This window comes from Aegilops tauschii, chromosome 6 (genome assembly GCF_002575655.3).
Source record: "Aegilops tauschii subsp. strangulata cultivar AL8/78 chromosome 6, Aet v6.0, whole genome shotgun sequence".
Classification (NCBI taxonomy): domain Eukaryota; kingdom Viridiplantae; phylum Streptophyta; class Magnoliopsida; order Poales; family Poaceae; genus Aegilops; species Aegilops tauschii.
This window is the reverse complement of record NC_053040.3, coordinates 444,480,147-444,495,781: the sequence shown is the minus strand read 5'-3', so window position 1 is coordinate 444,495,781 and position 15,635 is coordinate 444,480,147.

The window sequence follows — 15,635 nt, the reverse complement described above, 5'->3', positions numbered from 1 at the left end:
AGGTTCCCGTGACGCAAGCCATGACGACCGGCGCCAGGCGGGCGCCAGCGGGCGCAGAGTACTCGCTTCCTCTTTGGTGCTAAAGGGGCAAGTGCAGGCAAGGAGTCCCAAGGCATCAGGCAAAGGTTTCCATATCGGTGCAACCAGACCAAGGCCCGCAGGACGGCAGGACGGAGGTCACCGTGGAGCCCAAGAAGGCGTCACCACCAGAGCCTTTAGCAGGCGAAGACTATTTTTGTTAGGATAGCTTGTACTAGCTGTCCCCTACAAACTTGGCCGTTGTGGGATCCCTTCCCGCTCAATATTTGGGAAGAGGACCAAGGCCTCTATAAATAGGACTAGCCACCACCACAAAGGGGGACAGAGGATTCAGACCATCCTCGCACTCACCAGCTCACCAAGCACAAGAACACCTCTCCTCAGGAGGCTGTTCTTCCCTTGTAACTGTTCCTCCTCAGCCCAAGAGGCAATCCACCACACCACACTGGAGTATGGTATTACACCACATCGGTGGCCCGAACCAGTATAAATCTGGTGTCCCTTTGTTCTTTGGGTTCGTCGAGCTAGGCCGTCAGATCCTTGAGCGAGCTAGCCATTGAGGGAGAGAGAGATCTTCGTGCGCACCCCATTGTTCGAACCTTGAGGGTTTTGCCGGAACCCGTGATCCGACAATTTGTTAGATGTGATTCAGACACTGTCATGGTCCAAACCCATTCATACCACACCTTCAACCAAACACATCCTAAGACAGTGTCACAGTTTGTACCTAGTATCTTAAATTGTTGCCATCTCATCAGCGGTGCCATTAGAAAATTATTTGGCATCGCTTCAGCAGTTTGTGCAGCCAACTTTGGTCCACACATCCGAGCAGCCAAGCAGTAAAATACTAAATATTTATGGCATGAAGGAACTGGGCATCGGAGCAACTACGTGCTCCGGAGTCCGGGTCCCTGATTTTTTTCCGCTGCATCGGCTCGGCAGTGCAGGGCACGGGTGCGAGATGTAGCAACATTTGTCTTTATACCAGTTTTGGCATACATAGTGGACGGCCTTAGTACTATTAGTCTATGTTACTAAATTTGTGCATGTACACACCTATTAGTATCAATTTGTTGTCATCCAAACACTGTCGCTATTAGAACTTGTAGCGTTGTTGTAGTTAATTATAGCTTCTGAAGTTCCAAAATTTGGTTGTTGTCTCAGTAGCAATTAATTCATCTGCACATTGATCTTTTTGAGAAGATATGTCATAATTAACATGTTTCTTCAGTTTTTCAAAATAAGCATCGGTGATTTTCTATGTTTCTATAAACCCATTTCCCCTACAATTGTTACTGATCTAGTTTTAAATATTATAGGATGAACGGAAGTGTTCTTACTTGGAGTGGGTTGATCAAGAGTGGCCACAGTCTTTGAAGATGTGCCTAGCGAAGCTCTGGAGCATGTATGAGGAAGAGAACAGACGTAGGCTTAGAGAAACTGTTGTCAACGCTGAAGAATATTTGAAAATGCGGGATAAAAAGTGGAAGGTGGAGAATGAGCTCAGATTTTTTAAATCAGACTTTGCTAAGATGGTGTTGGCGAAGGAGGAGGCACTTTTCCAGTTGGCCAGTGCAAAATAGGTTCTTACTGAACTAAAAGCAGAGGTGGACAAGACGAGCCTGGATGATCTCGATTAGTAAAATGAATATATTGTTCTAATATTTTTCTTATGATATTGAACTAGCTATATGTTGTACTGTGCTGTTGATACGTCTCCAGCGTATCTATAATTTTTGATTGTTCCATGCTATTATATATTCTGTTTTGGATGATTAATTGGCTTTATTATACATTTTTATATTATTTTTGGGACTAACCTATTAACCGGAGGCCCAGCCCAAATTGCTGTTTTTTGCCTATTTCAGTGTTTCGCAGAAAAAGAATATCAAACAGAGTCCAAACGGAATGAAACCTTCGGGAACGTGATTTTCAGAACAAATGTGATCTAGAGGACTTGGAGTGGACGTCAAGCAACCAACAAGGAAGCCACGAGCCAAGGGGGCGCGCCTACCCCCCTGGGCGCGCCCTCCACCCTCATGGGCCCCTCGTGGCTCTACCGACCTACTTCTTCCTCCTATATATACCTACGTACCCCCAAACCATCAACAGAGGAGCCAAAACCCTATTTCCACCGCCGCAACCTTCTGTACCCGTGAGATCCCATCTTGGGGCCTTTTCCGGCGCTCCGCCGGCGGGACATTGTTCACGGAGGGCTTCTACATCAACACCATAGCCTCTCCGATGATGTGTGAGTAGTTTACCTCAGACCTTCGGGTCCATAGTTATTAGCTAGATGGCTTATTCTCTCTCTTTGGATCTCAATACAAAGTTCTCCTCGATTCTCTTGGAGATCTATTTGATGTAATCTTCTTTTGCGGTGTGTTTGTCGAGATCCGATGAATTATGGGTTTATGATCAAGATTATCTATGAACAATATTTGAATCTTCTCTGAATTCTTTTATGTATGATTGGTTATCTTTGCAAGTCTCTTCGAATTATCATTTTGGTTTGGCCTACTAGATTGATCTTTCTTGCAATGGGAGAAGTGCTTAGCTTTGGGTTCAATCTTGCGGTGCTCGATCCCAGTGACAGTAGGGGAAACGACACGTATTGTATTGTTGCCATCGAGGATAAAAAGATGGGGTTTATATCATATTGCATGAGTTTATCCCTCTACATCATGTCATCTTGCTTAAAGCGTTACTCTGTTCTTATGAACTTAATACTCTAGATGCATGCTGGATAGCGGTCGATGTGTGGAGTAATAGTAGTAGATGCATGCAGGAGTCGGTCTACTTGTCACGGACGTGATGCCTATATACATGATCATACCTAGATATTCTCATAACTATGCCCAATTCTATCAATTGCTGGACAGTAATTTGTTCACCCACCGTAATACTTATGCTATCTTGAGAGAAGCCACTAGTGAAACCTATGGCCCCGTGTCTATTTTCCATCATATTAATCTCCCGTCAACTAGCGATTTCTGGTGTCGTTTATTTTGCAATCTTTACTTTTAATCTTTATCATAAAAATACCAAAAATATTATCTTATCATCTCTATCAGATCTCACTTTTGCAAGTGGCCATCAAGGGACTGACAACCCCTTTATTGCGTTGGTTGCAAGGTTCTTATTTGTTTGTGTAGGTGCAAGGGACTTGAGCGTGGCCTCCTACTGGATTTATACCTTGGTTCTCAAAAACTGAGGGAAATACTTACGCTACTTTGCTGCATCACCCTTTCCTCTTCAAGGGAAAAACCAACGCAGTGCTCAAGAGGTAGCAGCTGTTTTCATGTAGCTATCGTACTGTGATGTTATAATATATTTATGTGCCTGATATGAAATTGGCAAACAGCTATTCGATATGAAATGTGAATTTGCGTAATACTGGAATTATTAATTGTAAACTAATAAACCTGCTAAATGTGTCATGGAACTTTGCAAACGGTTCTAGCAGTAAAAGCGCTTCTGATGGATAGCCCAACGCCACACAGTTTTCTTCATCAAATCGTCTGTGATGTCGTTGATAAAAGCAAACAGTTAACCAAGGCAGAGCGTGTGTGATAGTTACACCTTTCACACGCGAGCCTACACATAAAACTGTGTCGGATGTACATACGAACGGTAACGTTTTCTCTGGATTGACTGTGTGGGATGTACATAAGAACGGAAACGTATTCCTTGGATTGACTGTGTGTGATATACATATGAACGAAAACGTTTTCCCTGAATTGACTGTGTGGGATGTACACAAGAACGTAAACGTATTCCTTGGATTGGCTGTGTGTGATATACATACCTACGGAAATGTTTTTCTGGGATTCACCGTGTCGGATGTACATACCTACAGAAATGATTGGGTTTCGATGCCTCGCCCGATCGCACATGAGCTCATTTGGTGTCCCAGGAGGGCCTATCCCCGATGATTTCTGGGTCGTGTGGGAAGGACCCTCCTATCGCCCACACTCACTTGGCGACGGTTCCAAATGTTGTCGCGGAAAGGGGTTAAAAACAGTTTGCATAGCACCGACGCGTACCAGTGCTGGTGAATTCTTTTAGAGATCACTTGTGGTACTTACTACTAACAATTAGTCTATACAAAACATATGGCTTTGTACATTTGATAACACACATGATGAATCTTATTCATCCATACATGCTTATCAACTATTGATTTTTGCATATTGTTATGTTGTGTGACATTTTTGAGAAAAAAAATTCTCCCTTTTAAACTTTTTTAAAACTTTCGTCATAGTACAAGTGATGAGTGATATTTTTGCACTCATTTCAACCTTGTTTAAACCGGGATATTTCATTAAAAGAGAGATATTCAGTCCGATATTCCCACTAATGACTAATGAATGCAAAGGATTCCACAAATCCTCTCTTTAATATTTTTTCTACAGGAATGGGCTAAAAAGGGAAGAAATCACGCGGGAGAAAGCAAAGTAAAATGGAGAAGAAATAAAGCATTAGGAGGCGTCAGAAGGCCTCCAGAGCGAAGAACGACATTCCATGTGACCGCACGCGCTCGCATGAGTGGTCGTTTGTTATGGAAACCGTGGCAGGTCGTCCACCTGAACAACTTTTATTAAGGGGACCTCGTCAAAATTTCAACAGAACGAGCAAAGGAGGAGCGTCAAGCACAACCACTACCCATTCATCATCATCTTCATCCACAAACCACTGCCATTCTCATCTCCATAGCCATCTCCACCACCATAACCGTCTTTCATCTAGTTCATACTTGTAATCATGCATCGCACACGGCATCCATTGTAAGACATATTGTAATCAATCAAACTCAAGATGTGTTCTTGAATGGTATCTTCTCGTGATCTGATCTCCATGTGTGAGTAGTCCGGTAAGGTATGGGGTCAGGCATGAGCCTTACAGCCCCAGGTATTTGGTGAAGGGATCAATGGAAGTCTTTGACACAACCTCTTGTATGTGTAAAATAAAAATGCATCGCGAAGTATCTCTTGTCTTGTCCTTCATCCTTGCAGGTACCCAGGATCATGGAGATCGAGAACCAGTGAGGTTAGGAGCAAGGGGACCGTGAAGCGTTATACCGAACACCGGTGGGAGTAAGGTTTAGTAGGGTAACATGGATCATATCCTTGGGGATTCATGAGGTGTAGTCATTGAACGCCCAAAGCTTATGTTTGATATTATTATCTTATTTATCGGGGCAACCCCGCGAGACGGATAGGGCCTTCAGTAGGACAACTGATTCTTGATGCAGGACTCGTGCCGGCCAGGATAGTATTTGGACACATCCCCCATTCCAAACGAAGCAAGCACCTCTTGATGGGTGACTTCCCGAGCACAAACTAATATCATTTTTTATCCCAACATGAATACATGGTTTTGAGCATTAAGACATCATCACCGTACCTTCATTTTATTAGAAGTGTTTGAATCCTTATTTGCTTGCTGATCAGGTCAAAAGCTGGATTTGACACTTTGGCAAAACCTTGCTAGAGACCATTGCTTCAAAGGAATCTTCCTCTCATGGGTTCGACAACCCAGGGTCACCTCTGGGGAAGTAGGTGCAGGATACTCTTTTTAGTTCCAATACCGAATCAATAAAAAGGAGATATCAAGCCCTTTTTCTGGAGCCGTTGCCAAGGAGGAGTTTAGTATTCCTAGTCTTTGTGTTTAGATTTTTTGTTAAAGTTAATTTCTAGTTTTTGTCTTTACTTTTTTAGTTTCGGTTTAAGCTTTATTTTGTTGCAAGTGAGTAGAAAAATCCAAAAAAAATACTATGGCTCGTAATCTTGGGAGTTTTGCAACTCCTAGCAACAATTTCATGCGTGAACAAATAGCACAACCTGATGTTTCAACTGCAGAATATGACATCAAACCAAACCTAGTTTCCATGGTTCAACTGAACCAATTTGGAGGCTCTGCTTCTGAAGATGTAGGTATGCATTTACATAATTTTACTGAATTGTGCAACATGACACGTATAAAGGATTATGACCCAGATGCTCTGAAACTTCACTTATTTCCTTTCTCTCCAAGAGGAAAAGCTAAAGAATGGCTTTTCGCTTTGCCTAAAGGCAATATTACCTCTTGGGATGCTTGTTGTAGAAATTTTTTATCTAAGTTTTGTCCACCTACAAAAATTATGCAATTACGTTCTCGGATTACAGGTTTCAAGCAAGAAGAATGTGAGCCACTGGCGCTTGCATGGAATAGTATGAAAGAAGCAATAAGAAACTGCCCCAATCATGGAATGGAGAAGTGGTTAATCCTTCATATGTGTTATAATGGCTTGCACAATATGTCAAAAACTATGCTTGATACAGCCGCATGAGGAACAATCATGGGAAAACCCATAGAAGATGCCAAGAAGATACTAGATGATATGCAAGAGAACCATGCTGTAACACCCACGATGCGGCTATATCTCTCACGTGTCGATGCACGACTTAGAGGCATAACCGCATTGTAGGTTTTGTCGCAAGAAGGGTCATCTTCACACAATCCCATGTAATGAACAAGAATGGATAAAGAGAGTTGGCTTACAATCGCCACTTCACACAATACATAAATAAATTCATACATCATTCAAGATACACACATAGACCGACTACGGTCAAATCCAAATAAAAAGAAGATAACCCCAAATGCTAGATCCCCGATCGTCCCAACTGGGCTCCACTACTGATCATCAGGAAACGAAACATAGTAACGGCCAAGTTCCTCGTCGAACTCCCACTTGAGCTCGGTTGTGTCACCTGCACTGGTATCGTCGGCACCTGCAACTATTTTGGTAGAATCTGTGAGTCACGAGGACTCAGCAATCTCACACCCGCGAGATCAAGACTATTTAAGCTTATGGGTAGGAGAAGGTAGTGAGGTGGAGCAGCAGCAAGCACTAAGCATATATGGTGGCTAACATACGCAAATAAGAGCGAGAAGAGAAGCAACGCAACGGTCGTGAAGCTAGAAGTGATCAAGAAGTGATCCTGAAACTACTTACGCACAACCATAACACAAGAACCGTGTTCACTTCCCGGACTCCGCCGAAAAGAGACCATTACGGCTACACACGCGGTTGATGTATTTTAATTAAGTCAAGTGTCAAGTTCTCTACAACCGGACATTAACAAATTCCCATCTGCCATATAACCGCGGGCACGGCTCTCGAAAGTTTATACCCTGCAGGGGTGTCCCAACTTAGCCCATCACAAGCTCTCACGGTCAACGAAGGATATTCCTTCTCCCGGGAAGACCCGATCAGTCTCGGAATCCCGGTTTACAAGACATTTCGACAATGGTAAAACAAGACCAGCAAAGCCGCCCGAATGTGCCGACAAATCCTGATAGGAGCTGCACATATCTCGTTCTCAGGGCACACCGGATTGTCCAAACTTCCGGTAGGCGAGCCCAGAGTTGCCCCTAGTGGCTACCGGCGGCTGACAGGTTGGACCAACACTCAGAGGAGCACTGGCCTGGGGGTTTAAAATAAAGATGACCCTTGAGTCTGCAGAACCAAGGTCGGGCCTTGCTGGAGGAGTTTTATTCAAAGCGAACTGTCAAGGGGGTCCCATATATCACCCAACCGCGTAAGGAACGCAAAATCAAGAAACATAACACCGGTATGACGGAAACTAGGGCGGCAAGAGTGGAACAAAACACCAAGCATAAGGCCAAGCCTTCCACCTTTTACCAAGTATATAGATGCATTAATTAAATAAGAGATATTGTGATATCCCAACATATCCATGTTCCAACATGGAACAAACTTCATCTTCGCCTGCAACTAGCAACGCTATAAGAGGGGCTGAGAAAAAGCGGTAACATAGACAAACAACGGTTTGCTAGGAAAGGTGGGTTAGAGGCTTGACATGGCAATATGGGAGGCATGATATAGCAAGTGGTAGGTAGCGCGGCATAGCAATAGAGCGAAACAACTAGCAAGCAAAGATAGAAGTGATTTCGAGGGTATGGTCATCTTGCATGAGATCCCGCAAGGAAGAAGAACGAGTCCATGAAGAAGACAAACGGACGTAGTCGAACGAATCCTCACAACTCCGGAACGAAACCGAAGCTAACGAGAGAAGCAACCCGGAAAGAAACAAACAACATAGTAAACAACCACCACATACACATGGCATGATGCACAAACAAGTATGATGCATGTCCGGTTTAAATATGCATGGCATGGCAAAGTGCAACAAACAACACTACAAATTAAGTGGAGCTCAATATGCAACGAGTTGCATATTGACGAAACACCACATGAGATTATTTAGTTCTCTCTCGGTTATGTACCCAACAATATTAAATGTTGATTAACATGGCAAGAGGTGAGGCATAAGAAAACTACCTATCTAGGCAAGTTTAAATGAGGCCGAAACACCAAACAATAATTTCGGAAAATCCTCATATGCATATTTTAGATTTGGTGCTGTTCTGTCTAAAACCATATTTTATTGTTGTTAAACAGGAAAATAAAGTGCACCAAGTTAATCTATGCATTTTTCTACCCCATTTACATATAAAGTTTATTTAAATCCGAGCTACGGTTATTTAGTTATGAAATAAATCATTTTAACATGGCATTTATACAAATTTAAACAAACAGCAAGTTTAAACATTTTAACATGGATGAAAGCAGCATATTATGAAAATAGATGAAATTCTAGACATTTTACACATATACTTTGTTTAATTCTGATGCATGGTTGTTGAGTTATTAAATGCATGAACAAGAGGGTTTTTCTGCAAAACTGTAAATCCTGGGATAATTGCTAAAATCGCAGAAGAAAAAAAAACACGCATCGGGCCGAATCTGGATACTGCACTGGGAGGCTGGACTGCTCACCTAGCTGGGCTCGGCCCAGATCAGTAGAGATGGGGGCTGGGCCACGGACAACGCCCGAAGGGGAGGTGGCCCAGTCACGAGCTGGCGCTAGACTTGGCGAAGGCACGGTCAACGCGAGGCGCGGGCGAACGGGCGCCTCGTCATCTGCTCATCAGGAAGCAGAGCAGCGGCGGTGGACTTGGCGTGGTTGCTGGGTCCGCGGAGGAGCAGGTGGCCCACGTGCGGGCGGTGCACGCGAGCGACCGCAGCGCTCGAGCTGCTGCTCGACACAGAGGAAGCAGGGGACCGAGCAGAGGAACTTGGCGCTGCGGAGCTTGCTGCCGGCGAGGCATGAGGAGGGGAAGCAGAGAAGGTCGCGGGCTCCTGGAAGAAGATGGTGGCGGCTTGAGGAGTTTCCCATCGCAGATCGAGGGAGTCAGGCGGCGCTCCGGTTCCGGTGGAGAAGAGGCAGGGAGATGAGACGGGAGGGAGAAGGGAAGAAGAAAGGAGAGACAGGGAAGGAGAGGGCGGCCCTGCTGGTGCTCGTCTTGGCAGGTTCGGGCGACGGACGGAGCAGCTCCGGCGGAGCGGGGTCCTGGAGGTGAGGCTCGGGCGAGCTTAGCGCGAGGGAGAGGATGGGTCAACGCGCGACGGCGCGTCTTGTCGCTCGGTGCAGGGTGAAGCGGAGGGGATCGAGGAGCAGCGACGGGTGCGTAAAGGAGGAGCGGTGTCGGGGCTTGCGAACTACTGTTGTTGCCGCGACAATGAGGCAGCGAGGCGAGGGAGGCGAGGCGACGAAGACCTTGGCGCGCCATGGCTCGAAGAAGGCCTCGCGGTGAAGAACTCCGGGAAGCCGTGAACGGGGCGACGACGAGCTCCCTCGGGAAGGCGCAGGCATGGCGCTGGTTGAGCAGGCTGGTTTCCGTCCAGATAGAGTGACGGCGGGCGGGGGCTTGCGGTGGTGATCGAGTAGAGGAGACATGGCTTCGGGCTCGAGGAGGGAGCAAGCTGCGGCTTGCTGGGGTTGCTGACGAAGAAGGCAGGGAGGAGGCGAGCATGGATCGAGAGGAGTTGAGTGCTTCAGGAGGAAGGGAAGGTGGATCTGGTTGGTGGATTTTTGGATCGGGAGCGATCCCAAGGAAGAAGGCAGGGAGTTGGCTGGCTGCGCGAGGAAAAAGTGGGAGGTTGTCGGGCGGCGGCGGCTGAGGGATTCGATGGATGGATGGGACAAGGCTAGGGTTTCATCTATTTATATAGCACGAGGATTTTGGTTAGGGGTATATTGTCCCTCCAATTTTAATCGGACGGTCGCAAAATAAATAGATAGGGAGTCTAAATAAGAAAACGGAGATATTTTATAGATGTTAGGAGATGATCTGAAAGCAACGGTGATGACTGAGTGGATCGGGATCGGGACACTTTCGGACGCGCGCGAGGGGTGTGAGAAAAGTGTAGAGAGGGTCAAACGGTCAGACAAGAGGGAATCGAAAACCCGGTTGGACTCGGATCAGTCAACGAAGGCAAGGGGGGAACGCGGCAACTACGGACGGACCACGAGTTTAAGAAAACATGCGGATGCAATGCGTATGATGCGATGATTAATGCAACAAACAAATAAATACACGCGACGATAACGAAAAATATGGAAGGCGTCTGGAGCGTCGGTCTTGGGGCGTTACACATGCCCAATGGCATGTTGAGAGAACCACCACCAAGAAGGTGAATGCCGTACAAGAAAATAGCTCAGAGTTGACAACCAAGCTAGAAGAACTTATCTCTTTGATGAAAAGTAAAGAGGATGTAAATGCTAATGCCATCACTGATGAAGATATTAGTGATGTGAATTTTATTGCTCATAATAGCTATAATCCCAATTGGAAAAATAATAATTATGCTCCTAAACTTCCTTATCCTAGTAATGGAGGAGCATCAAATAGTTTTAATGGAGCTAATGGTAGCAATAGAAATACTCTTGAAGAAACTCTTAAAAGTTTTATTGCTATCGAGACTGAGCAGAATGAAAACTTCAAGAATATCTTGAAGAATCATGATAACTTACTCGGTCAACTGACCGGTAAGGTTGTTGGACTAACAAATGATGGGCAGATACTTGAAACCAGATCCAAGAATATGGAGGCACAAGTGGCAAAGATAGTAGAGAGCCAAACCTTTATTTTGGCCAAGTTTGCAGGTAAACCGGAGCCTAACCCAGTTGAAGAAGTTAAAATGGTAAGAAGCAACGAACAAAAAGCTGAGGTACTTGACACAAGGCATGTGGCAGAGTACAATTACACTGTTGCAAATTTTGTCAAGATGATATCGGTGAAGTATCCACTACCGGAGGTAACTAACGAAGAGGCATATAATGTCTTTGTTGAACACGTTGTAGCAAGGTACGTTAACTTGATGATGACAGGAAAAAGTTATTCAGTAAGTTACCAGCTAAGCAAGAGGATGTTTTTGAACCAACTACAGAGATTGAGATAGGACTTCATAAGTTCAGTGCTTTATGTGATCTAGGGGCAAGTGTTTCCACAATCTCCAAATCTATTTATGATAGTCTAAATCTTGGTCCTTATGCTAGTACTGAGATTATATTGAATATGGCTAATTCTACTTTCACTCAGGTAGTAGGCATTAAGCATGGAGTTATAGTTTAAATTAATGATTGCCATGTCATGATTTATCTAGTTATAGTAGATATGCATGAAGATCCAATTGCTCCTATAATTTTCTAAGGACTATCAAAGTTGTGATAAATGTGTTTGAGGGAAATGTTCATTTTGATTTACTAGCTAAAGATCCCTTTATAAGGCATTTCCCCAGGAAAAAAGAAATTGAAGACCTACATAGGAGAAGGCATCATTCTGAATGCCAGGAGCTATGGTCTTGGTGTTCTAGCACCGCCTTGATCATCACTATGCTTGAGCTATCCGACTGAAAACAAACGCTTCGTGGGAGGCAGCCGACAAGAATAAAGTAGACAAGTAAGTTTTTTGTTAAAGAGTGATTGAAGTTCCATGTGAAGGGGTGAGTCTAGAAGAGTTGTCCTAATGAAGGCTTAGCCTTGTGCAAGATAATTTATATGCTAGATTGATGTTTGAATGTGTTGGATATATGTCTATGTATTGCTATGGAACTAACACCGCAGGGAAACAAAGAAGAATACAAGTTTCGAAAGAAACAGACCAGAACTCAACCCTTCCTGCGACCGCATCGGCCGTATGGATGGTCGTTTGACCTGCAGGAGGTTCCAGCGCAAAACAACAGAGACGACAGAGTGAAGGACGTCGTTTCAAATGGGAGCACACACTCGTTTTTGCGGTCGTTTTGATTCTCTGAAGAAACCATCAACGAGTCCAGAACGTTCGACGATGTTCCAAACGGGCGCCCGTTTGAGTGGTTGTTTGACATCCTCGACCAGAAGCACAAGAAGAACATAACGAATGAGGATGTTTGAAATGGACACCGACGGCCATTTCAGTGGTTGTTTCATCTGCACGCAGGCAAAGGTGAGTTTAACCAAGTTGAAGATGGTATTCTATGTGGGCGCTTGCGCCCGTATAAGCGGTCGTTTTGCACGTCGGCGGCTCCAATAAGCCCGAGGAAGGAGGTATGTCACCTTCATCTCTCACTGTTCTTCTTCTTCTTCCTCCAAACCTCTCCAAAGCCTAGCAAAAATTCGCCCGATCTCTTCACTCGTTAATTTTCAGTTCGAATCCTTTCGTGTAATCGATCTACGGTATGTTTCTCCTCCGATCCCCGACTTATTTTTCGCGAATATGTGTTCTACATGCCTAGCATTGTCATGACTAGGACACGCATATTTTTTTATTCGAACATGAGTTTGGCATGGATCTATTGATGTTTTTAGAGGAGTATGATGATGTGAGTACCATAGGATAACTATTGTTTAATTATGTTGGACTAAAAAATTGTTTTGTAGATGTTTACATGGAGGGCTTCTCGTGTACGCGGTGATTCAAGTTCATCCACCACGCAACCACAACAACAAGTTTTCACTCAGGGGGTCGGTGGATCAAGGAATAAGTTCCAAAATCTCACTGCAAGGAAGATCAAAGCAACCAAATGGGCTTGTGCGAATAATGTCGCCAAGCTAGGTATAACTCATGATTTTAATTTGCTTTGTCATAGTGCCGGGTTGCACAATTTTGTTTATTAGGGTTGTGATACCTATGAAACATTGACGCTTGAGTTTCTTAGTACTCTCTCGCACAATGTTGGATTAGTGCCAAATGCATATGAGGAGGATAGGATCACTTCATGTCTTCTTTACCAAGACTTTAACATCACTTTTGTTGAGTGGTGTAACTATTTTGGTTTCCCCAAGAATGGTGCTGATATTAGATCTATTATTGATTTCACTGACCCACACCCGAGGCAATCCTTTCTTAGGATGAGTCGTCATGGCTCTAAGCAAAAGAGCCAGTTGCATTGAAAGTCCTGCTATATGTTATTTCTGCTATGTTATCACTAACTCGTTGCAGGCACGAGGAGAAGTTTCTAAGGTGAACGATGAGAACATGCTAGTTCTCAGGAAAGCAGCAAACTTGGACGTCGGTTATTCACCCAACTAGGGGCAATACTTTTGCTACACCTCGTGCATCAAGAAAATCATGCACAAGGAGATATCATGTGGGGAGGAGTGATCAGTTGGCCACCTCCGTTGGCCTTGACTACAGTCATCTCCGCCCCACTGTCGGTAACACCCTTGTTAACATTCATGTTCTTACTAGCGCTGGTATGGTAGTAGTTCGTAATGGTTGTCATTGTATCAAAATTCCTGGAGTGGCGTACTTGTTACCCACATCTATGTGTAACCGTTTCTCCATCGAGAATGGACAATTGCATTATGTTGCATAGTAAGGAGATGCAGCTTTTGACAATGAAGGGCTAGAACCTCAACAAGTAGATGAAGAAGAACTCGCCACCGACGGAGAGGTGGAGCAGCCCCAGGAAGACTACACCACCTACGCAGACCTCAACAACCTCCATGGCTCTATTGATGATATGAGAAACCTTGTGTCGTCCCTGAGGAGCACATCCACCTACATGAACATGAACTTCTCCAACTGGAGCCAAGAGTGGGCTCGTGACCAACCGCCACTTCTATATCAAGATGTGGCGGTATTTGAATAAATTGTGATGAGGTTGTTCTTAAGCTCAAGGAGCTTCAAAACACTCGTGTTGGTCTGTTCTAACACTTTGCTTTCTATTTGCTTTTGTTTTTATTTGCTTTTTATTTGTTTTTGCCTTAGCGATTTTTCGGTTGCAAGTTAGTTTCAATAAACCAAAAACCAAAAAAGTAGAATAAGCTTTGCTTTGCTCTTGTTCTTATTTAGCCCCACGGATTTCATTCGCATTTGGTTTTCAGAGGAGTTGATCTATGTGAGGACAACATGGAATGCAAGAGTAAGGAAGAGAAGTGTGTAAATTTGCAACCGTAAAGGTATGTCTTACGACCCCCGCCTTTTGAACTTTGATATTTAGACTAGATGTAGTATTATTATGTGCAATATGTGTGGATGGGAGTGAGTCACTACTGCAGGATGGTCCAAACGCGACACTACGATCAGAGACCCTTCAACGAAACTGTGTGTGATGCCATAATCGCAAACGGTGGTGTAAAAAACCGTCAAAAAGGTGCAAAACGTTTGCGATGACAGATGCATCAAACACGGTTCAGAATTTAGTTGCGTGTGAGATGCAGGGCATACGGTTCAGCTCAATTAATTGCTTGGGATGAGGAAAAACAAAAGAAACGGGCAGCCAGATGAAGGCGTGTGCGATATACAGCATACGGTTCACTGGGACAAATTATCTGTGATTCGGCAACACAATGGAAACGGTTCAACTGAACAAGATGTTTGTGGTATGCGGCAAACAGGTCCGTAATCAGAAATGTGTGCGAAGACCAATAATAACATAGACGATTGCTGCTAATAAGCCGTGTGAATTGCTCTGTCTACAGTAGAATAACATGTATATATATAACTGAAATAAACATCCAATTACATAAGTGACGATACAAATCATTGGCACACACCTCAATAAACAATTGCATGCATTCTAAAGTAGGAGAAACGGTCGTCTAGTCATCTACTTCTTGTGACGCTGCCGCCACTGCTATGTGGCTTGATCCCTCGTCTGGGTAAGGAAGAAGACAGTTCCTCATGTCAACGATCCACCTGTACATCTCGTAGCTTGTGTACGCGTCCATGGTCGCGTACTTGACATGTTGTTCATCCAGTCTCTTATGCCACACACTGTGCCAGGCGTTCTTGTCCTTATTGCTCTCTTCCTTCATCTTTGCGTAGTAGGGGTCAATGATGGCCGAGGCGAGGTCAACCAGAGAGTTCAGTTTGTTTTTGTCGCTGCCCCAGACCTTGTAGTGGTGATGGATGTTGACAAGATTCGGGCATTTCAAGTCTGAAACCTTGAGCGCTTTTAGATCGTTGGTGGTGTCCACCGTAGCGAAACTGTAGTCGGAGCTATTGATAAACCTGGAGAAACGCTCGCAAGGCCTTGTGGCAAGGTGGTAGTGGTAGACGAGGACGTCATGTCGCACGCACAACTGGGCGACGGCAACCTTCTGATCGTGCCCGGCACGACCGACGGTGTACTCGAGGTCGAAGCCGACCACTCGGTACTTGTCCTCGGCAAGGAACTGCTCCATAGTTTTGATGGAGCTCTCCACCGAGACCGGATTGTTCATGTACACCACCGAGAGGGCCTTCCCCTCACGTGG